The 7892-nt window shown below is 31.0% G+C and overlaps 1 long non-coding RNA gene across 1 annotated transcript; it reads left to right on the top strand.

Annotated features, from left to right (window-relative positions):
• Positions 1-2967: 2967 nt before the first annotated feature.
• LOC114739958 (uncharacterized) lies at positions 2968-3808 on the top strand. Its single transcript, XR_003739656.1, has 2 exons — positions 2968-3003; positions 3531-3808. It is a non-coding gene; the product is annotated as an uncharacterized LOC114739958 (long non-coding RNA).
• The last annotated feature ends 4084 nt before the right edge of the window (positions 3809-7892 follow it).

Raw genomic sequence — 7892 nt, 5'->3', positions numbered from 1 at the left:
TCTTGGGTTTTCCTTGTTTCACTAATCTGGCGGAGAGAAAGGGAAAATTTTTCCGTGTGCCTTATTAAATCCAAAATGCGTTTATTTCAAAACTCCAATGCTTCAAAGTGCCATTATGTATCTTAACTTGGACCTGTGTGTCATTTTCCCTTTGCAAACATATTTCATAATTCAAGATTTTAGTTGGCCTTGATTTATTTATTTATTTTTTGTTGATTGAAAAATGGAGTGTACGGTACGCCATACATTTGCATGAAATTCAGTTGACCTTTGGCAACAACCAAGATTACACCTAAATTCTTAAATTTTTTTTAAAAAAAAATAAATGGAGATACCTCGAATTTCAACAGAAGTTAATTAAGGTCATGCGTTTTTCAGTATTATGTTCGTATTTAATTTAGTTTTTTTAATTTATGATGATAATTTAAAGAAGTCCTAGCAAAAAATTTAAAGAAAAAATTACCTGAAGGCAAATAATCTCAATTATATGTAACCAACGTCTAATAAAAGAGGAGTTAAGAAAAGTGTAGGTTGATTAGATCCAGCTAACTAGTATATTAATTAAATTTTACGTTTAATTAACTTGACTGTATATATAAGAGGAAAAGATAAAGGTAAAAAAAAAAAAACACCCGTAAATTACACTTCCTTGAATGATTCAATATTATATATTCCACGGTCCGGGAAGTTTGAAGTCATCACACACGGTGAAGATTTTATATGTTGAACAAGAATTGGGACCCACACGATCAAGCTTTGCATTAGTTTTAATTCAGACATCGATCAAGCTGGCCATATTAAGCTCCATTTGTATGTGAAAACATAAGTCCTTTTTCATACATGAAAATTTAGAATGAAGAATTATGACGTTCCTAGAAATTTAGTTATGCGTGGGAAGTCAATATTGGACTACTTCACATGAAATGAGGCCTCTCAATATTCTCCGATCCAATGGTTGAGAAGAGAGTTCATGAATAGACAACATAAATATAATAGCCTGAATTTATTATTATAATCAGATTATTACTGCACTATTGCCTCTTTATGATGTTACTAAATTACTAATTACTAGGATTAACAAATATTGGGTCTAATGGAAGAAACTAGTTTTTCACAATATGATGAATTAATGTTTAAATTTTTCACAATGCTTTGAACTTGATTGCTTCCTATGATATATATATATATATATATATATATGCCTAGCAAAAAAAGATTGTAAACGATTCACCAATAAAATGTGAGCAAAGTCTGAGCAAAGTTCAAGTTGAATTAAAAAGAAAAACAGCATAAATTTCACCTCAAATGCAACGAAGCATCTTGCACGGCATAATTCTGCACGAAAGGGGAAAAAATGTAATAAAGAATTAGAATTGAATAGCTAAACAAAAGAGTCGAAGATTGAAGTTCAATTTCACGTTAAACGGAAAAAAACTAATCAGCTCAATTCCAGGTTCATGGGACACCATGAAAGCACTGGAGAAGGAAAATAAAATAGAACCCAAAAATAAAAAAGGAAGAAGGAAGCAAGAAGTCAATTATGTAAACAAACATGAATGAATATATGAAGAATGGATGGGCCAACTTCATCAGAATGGAGAAGAGAAGTTGAGAAGTTTGGTAAAATATTCCTAAAAGGATTAGAGAGAGATGAAAGGGAATACAATTCAATTCGTTGTATTAATAGACCAAAACATAATAAGCAGTTTGATTAGAGACTTAATTAGGGTGAATATTAATGACGTAGGTTTGTTACATATGATTCAATGTGTGTGGTCCATACGTGAGGGCTGAAAAAATCGAACAAAAGTGTGGGCAAAATGCGAATGCTATAAATTAATCAACGAAATTTCATTATGAATTGAACTTTGATCTTATCTGTACACACACACACACACACACATATTGTGAGTATATATAGTTGTCTGTATATGAATAACATGCCATCTTCCTTGCCAATTTCCAATAAATTACATATATCTCATCAGTATACAAGCAAATCTAATTCAAATTTATTCAACTATTGAATTTTTTTTTAAAAAAAAAACAGCTGAAATTTCGCCTATGAATGAAATGAAGCATGTTGCGCTGCATATATGTGATCCCACAAAAGAATGGAGAAATAATTTGGTATAAATTGCCAATAAATAGTGAAAGAATGAGGTTGAATTTCACATGTTAAACGAACTAAACTAATTACCTGTTCAAAGGGAGAGAATAAAGCAGAATAATGGAGAAATTAAATTATAATATAATTGATGAGTGAAACTGAAAAATATAAAATGGGTTGCCACAGGCACTAAACGAAAAGCTAATTAACATGAAACGGATCCCAACATATAAATATATACATATATAGATAAGCATTTCGAGCATGAGATTAATTAATTATAATATGATGTAAATATGATTCAAAATCCAACGTAATTCGTAATGCATGTAGAGATTTGTGGTTGAAGTGGTCGGACACGGCGGCGGAGAAGGCTCATCCCAAGACGACCCGCAATATTAACCTTAATCGCACATGAAGTTTCAAAGTTCAATTCCGAAACGTAAGTTCAGAGTGTTAGGCGGTAATTGATCATGTATTTGCATATAAATTTCCTCAACAATCACTTGGTTAATTACTTCATTATTTCCATTTCCTTAACTTTCTCACACTTTTCATCAATCAACAGGGATTATATGATGCCTTGACTGCATACGTATATATATGCGCACGCGCACACGCATATCTGATTCATGAGTTTCAGTATTGCAAACCCTAGCTAGCAATCTCTTGAAGAAGAAGAAGAAGAAGATCAGAACCTTTAATTTGTGGAGGAAGGAGCAGTATGAGTTCTTCCAACATAAACACGCAGACAACTATTAGCCCTCCCCCACCTTCTGGTGGCACTCAGACACAGGGCTCCAAAAATGTAAAACCTCCCACTAATATCCCTAATGGTCAGGATGTCCGTTCCGGTGGGGGTCGTTGTTGACTCTTTTCAATTTCATTTTCAGGTGATTCAAACACACACACACACATTTACTCCTTTATTTATTCATATAAATCATCGTCTTCAGTGGGAAAAACTAATGAGTGATGTGTCATTTTTAATACTTTTTAATAAGTTCTTGGTTTCAAATCCAAGACCTCCAGATTAAATCTTTCGTGAGTTTGCCATGAAGGCTAAATTTTATGCTTGTTTAGGTTCTTAATTTAATTTGAACATGACATATGAAAATGAATTTTCAAACAAAATATTGAGATATATATATATATATATATATAGGTTTGGGTTGTAATATAAATGAATTAACCTTCAAATGTTTGCTATATTTTTAAAGAATTTTGTAGTAATTTAAGTGCCTATATATATAAACAGCCTTTTAGATTATCATCCTTCTTGTGAAGTAACCTTACTCCAAAGTGCCAAGAGATCATAATTAATTAATCAGCTGCTTGCCTCGTAATAGTTTATTTTGTTCTTCTTCTCTGTTTTAATGTCTGACTTCAATCTCATTTTGGCTTTCATTTTCATGTGCAGATCATCAGGTGCCAGATATATATATATATATATATATATATAAGTGTATGGGTTGATCAAGAATAAGGGGATACATAGTACATTCTCCCATGATTAGCTAGCAAGAATAAGAATACTATAAAGATTATTATTCAACTTTTTTTCCTTTTTGTTTTTGTTTTTGAGTCTAGGGCTTGATTTGTTGTGCTAATTCTTGTTGCTCTCCATAAATACAGCAGTGGAATATACCGTAATCATTTGAATAATAAAAAGTCAGGCGTCTGAGTAGTTTAATATAATCTTCGTGCATGTCTTCACTTTTGACATTTACGTGGGAATTCTCATAGAAGTAACCATGGTTATTTTAAAATTTACGTAATTTAATTTAAATTTCTGTAATATTCAAGAGATCAATTATTGTCAACGAACCAGATGACCTTAACCCTCAAGTGCTAAATTTTTAAAACAAGAGTGCTTATTTATTAAAATATACATAAAAATACTTTACCAAAAAAAATATACATAAAAATATTATAATTTATAGTATGCCGCATCATATATAATGATAAATAATTTCATCATGAGGCGTCAATATAAAATCTCGACGCTAATCTCTATCATCTTTATAATATCTACACGCTATATGTTACCTCCGTCCAGAAATAAATTAAGTTCATAAAAATACAGTACTATTCTCCAATAAAATGTGTGCAAAGTCTGAGCAAAGTTGAAGTTGAATTAAAGACAAAAACAGCATAAATTTCACCTCAAATATGCAACGAAGCATCTTGCATGACATAATTCAACACAAAAGGAAACCAAAATATATACTTACGAATTTAAAGAGACTCAAAGACCACAAGCCAACTCATGTTGGATTTTTTTATTTCAGGAATTAATTTAAGCACTAATGCTTTTATTTATATGAATAGTTATGAATTGCACTTTGATCTTAATTATGAGGAGTTTTAATGAAGCAAGGCAGAACAATATAATAATATTGAAGTGATTCAGAAGTACTAAATTAAAACCGATAAATACTTTTGGTTTAATTTAAGTAAATTAATCAACGAAATTTTGATTATGAATTAAACTTTGATCTTACCTGTATACATCTTCCTTGCCAATTTCCAATGAATTGCTTCTCATCACCAAATCATATATAATAATATAGTAACAACTTTACCTGGTTACTTCTCAGTATGTACTACGCGAATCTAATTCAAATCTACTCAACTTTCAAACAAAAAACTAATTTTATAATGATGTTATTATCATAATACGCTATGCATTCATCACGGAATTAATATAATCCACTTGATTTTTTTTAAAGAAAAACAGCTTAAATTTCATCTATAAATGCAAAGAAGCATCTGGCACGGCATAATTCAATCCCACAAAAGAATTGAAAAATTCGATATAAATTGCCAATAAATAAGAGTCGGTGGTCAAAGGTTGAGATTGAATTTCACGTTAAATAACATAGACTTAATTATTCCGTATTCGTGGGGAAAAGATGAACAAAAATTGATGAGTAGTCAAACTGATCCAAAAATGTTAAATTGGGTGCCCCTTGCACTTAACCAGAACAGACGAAAAGGATTGGGTAATACTCTGTTATTCCAGTCTGAAAAGTCGAAAGGTTTTCACATTAACGTTAGAAGCATTATTATTAATTAGCTTGAAACAGACCAAAATACAAAGATATTAATATTAATTAAATTAGACTATAAGCTGCACATATATATGATTCATTAACGTAACTAATATGTAGAGAGAGGTTTGAAGTTGAAGTGGTCGGACACACGGTGAATTTTAATCTGAATGGCGTTTTCAACGTTCAACGACAACGTAATTAAGTTCAAAATGTCAGACGCTAACTAACTAATATGCATACACGTAAGAGACAAGTATTCCTTTGTAAATTTCCTCAACGATACTACTTGGTCATTACCTCATTATTCCCATTTCCTTAATTTTCTCGCACTGTTCATCATCAGCGAACATGGATCATGTATATAAATAGGAGTTTCACTGCAACCCCTACCTACATCTGATTATCAATATAAGCAATCTTTCTGCTCAATCAATACTCTCAAAGAATTGAAGAAGAAGATCCTTTTTGAAGGAATCGAAGGAGCAGTATGAGTTCTTCAAGCATAGATATTCAAAAAGCCTTTGCCCTAACCCTAGGCCACCTACTACGACTCAGGGCTCCAGCTCTATAAGATCTGGCACTCGAATCCCTACTACTCAGGGTGTCTATTCCAAGAGTTGATGACTCTATTCATGTCGTGCTCAGGTTAATATATATATATATATATATATATATTCTTTTCTTGACTCATATAAATCATTTTCCATTATGAAAAACTGATGAGTTATGTGTTATTTTAAGATATTTTGTTATTAATTAAGTTCTTGCATTCAATTCAGAGACTCCAAATTAAATCTTCATCAGTTTTGCCCTGAAGGCTGAAATAATTGGAATGATATTAGGCTCTTAATTAATTTCAACATATATAACAGCTAATTCTTAGATTCTCATCCTCTTCTAACGTAAGCTTACTCCAAATTATGAAGAGATCCTAATTTATTAGCCGCTTCTCTCGTAACAGTGTCGTTCTTTATCTTTTTATCTTTTCAATATCTGACTTCTGTCTCATTTTGGTTTCCATTTTCATGCAGATCACCAAGTGCCACTGATATATATGTGCGCGCGCGCGCGCGCGTGTACTTACATATATATATATATATATATATATTGAAGTGATATGGCTTGATCATAATTAGCAGGCAGGAAGAAGGATACTGTAAAAAATTATTCAATTTTTTTTTTTGGGTTTTGTTTTGTGCCTAGCTAAGCTTGATTTGCTTGTTTCTTTCCATAAACACGTACACAGCATTATTATTCGTTTTCAAATTAGCTTTCATTTGCAATGGATGATGTAATCACTGGAATAATAGAGAGTCAGATGTCTCGGTAGTTTATAAGATAATCTTGGTGCATGTCTTCACTTTTTGGACATTTATTACGTAGGAATGTAATACTCCCAGAACCACTGTTGTTAGAATTTAAAAATGTGCCACGTAATAATTTAATTTAAATTTCGGCAAAATTCGAGAGATCAAATCGTAAACGAGTCGTACGACCTTAACCTTCGAATGTTAGATTAACACAACTGCTTATCAACTATTTTAAATCATAATGATAATTATTTTCATCGTCAGGCATCGATATATAAAATTACGTGATAATATCTACGCCATATATCATATGTTACACCATCCAGAAATAATTCACCTTTATAATTTATAATTATCATTCTCACACCTAACATAATTATAAGTCTTAAACCTAAAAAATGCTGGGAAATTCGTAGATCATTATTAATGAAATTAAAATTAAGCTTCCTCTGCAAATTTATACTATTTCCGGTTCTTAATATAAGATCCTGTTTGACTTTTATTTTGGTCCTAAATATAAGACCCCAATCCACTTTGTTTCTCATATTTATACTTTTTTTTTTCTAAAATAACCCTTCTAACAATTATAGTTCTAGTCAATACACTTGATTAATAAGGATATTTTAGGAAAGGCAACACCTATTTAGGACAAATAACTAACTCAACTTACTTTCTTAATCTTCTCAAATTAGTCAACTGGCTCTTATAATTAGAACCAGAGATAGTATTTACTACTATTATATAATTAGCTGGATGTTATCCACTATTTTCAAAGGTAAGTGTAGAAAGGAAAATTTTTCCATGTACCTTAACAAATACAAAATATTCTTTAAGATTTCGAGGCCCCAAAGTGTCGTTGTTATGTCTCTTAAATGGTACCAATGCGTCATTTTTCACTTGACTTTGTAATCATATTTTATAATTCCAGATTTTAGTTGACCTTGCTTTAATGAATTCTTTTTGTTGACCAAAACGGTGCTATACGTTTGTATTTAAAAAAAAAAAAAAAAGGTTGACCTTTGGCACCGATCAAGATTTCACCTAAATTTCTCCAACGTTTTTAAATAAATGACGACATGACGCGGTTCTACAGAAATCATCATTATTATTATTATTATTATTATTATTATTATTATAATGATGATGATGATGATGATGTCCGTGTTTAATTTGTTTTTCTTTAATTTATGACGATAATAATTTAAACTTTTGAAGTCGTCATGTACGGTGAAGATCTTATGCGTTGAACAAGACTTAGGAGTTAGGACCCACACGATGGATCCCAATACATTAATCAACATTCAAACCTTTGCACTCTCTATGTCCCTTTTATAAGCAACGTTTGAATTCCATCACGTAGAAAAAAATATTAGTTAAAATTGGTTAAAAATAATAAATATATAAAAATTGGAAGTT

Source organism: Neltuma alba, unplaced genomic scaffold, assembly GCF_004799145.2.
Source record: "Neltuma alba isolate B1F8T4 unplaced genomic scaffold, ASM479914v2 tig00002991_pilon, whole genome shotgun sequence".
Taxonomy (NCBI): Eukaryota; Viridiplantae; Streptophyta; class Magnoliopsida; order Fabales; family Fabaceae; genus Neltuma; species Neltuma alba.
Note: the sequence above shows the minus strand (reverse complement) of the source record. Positions and strands in the feature narration are given on the sequence as shown.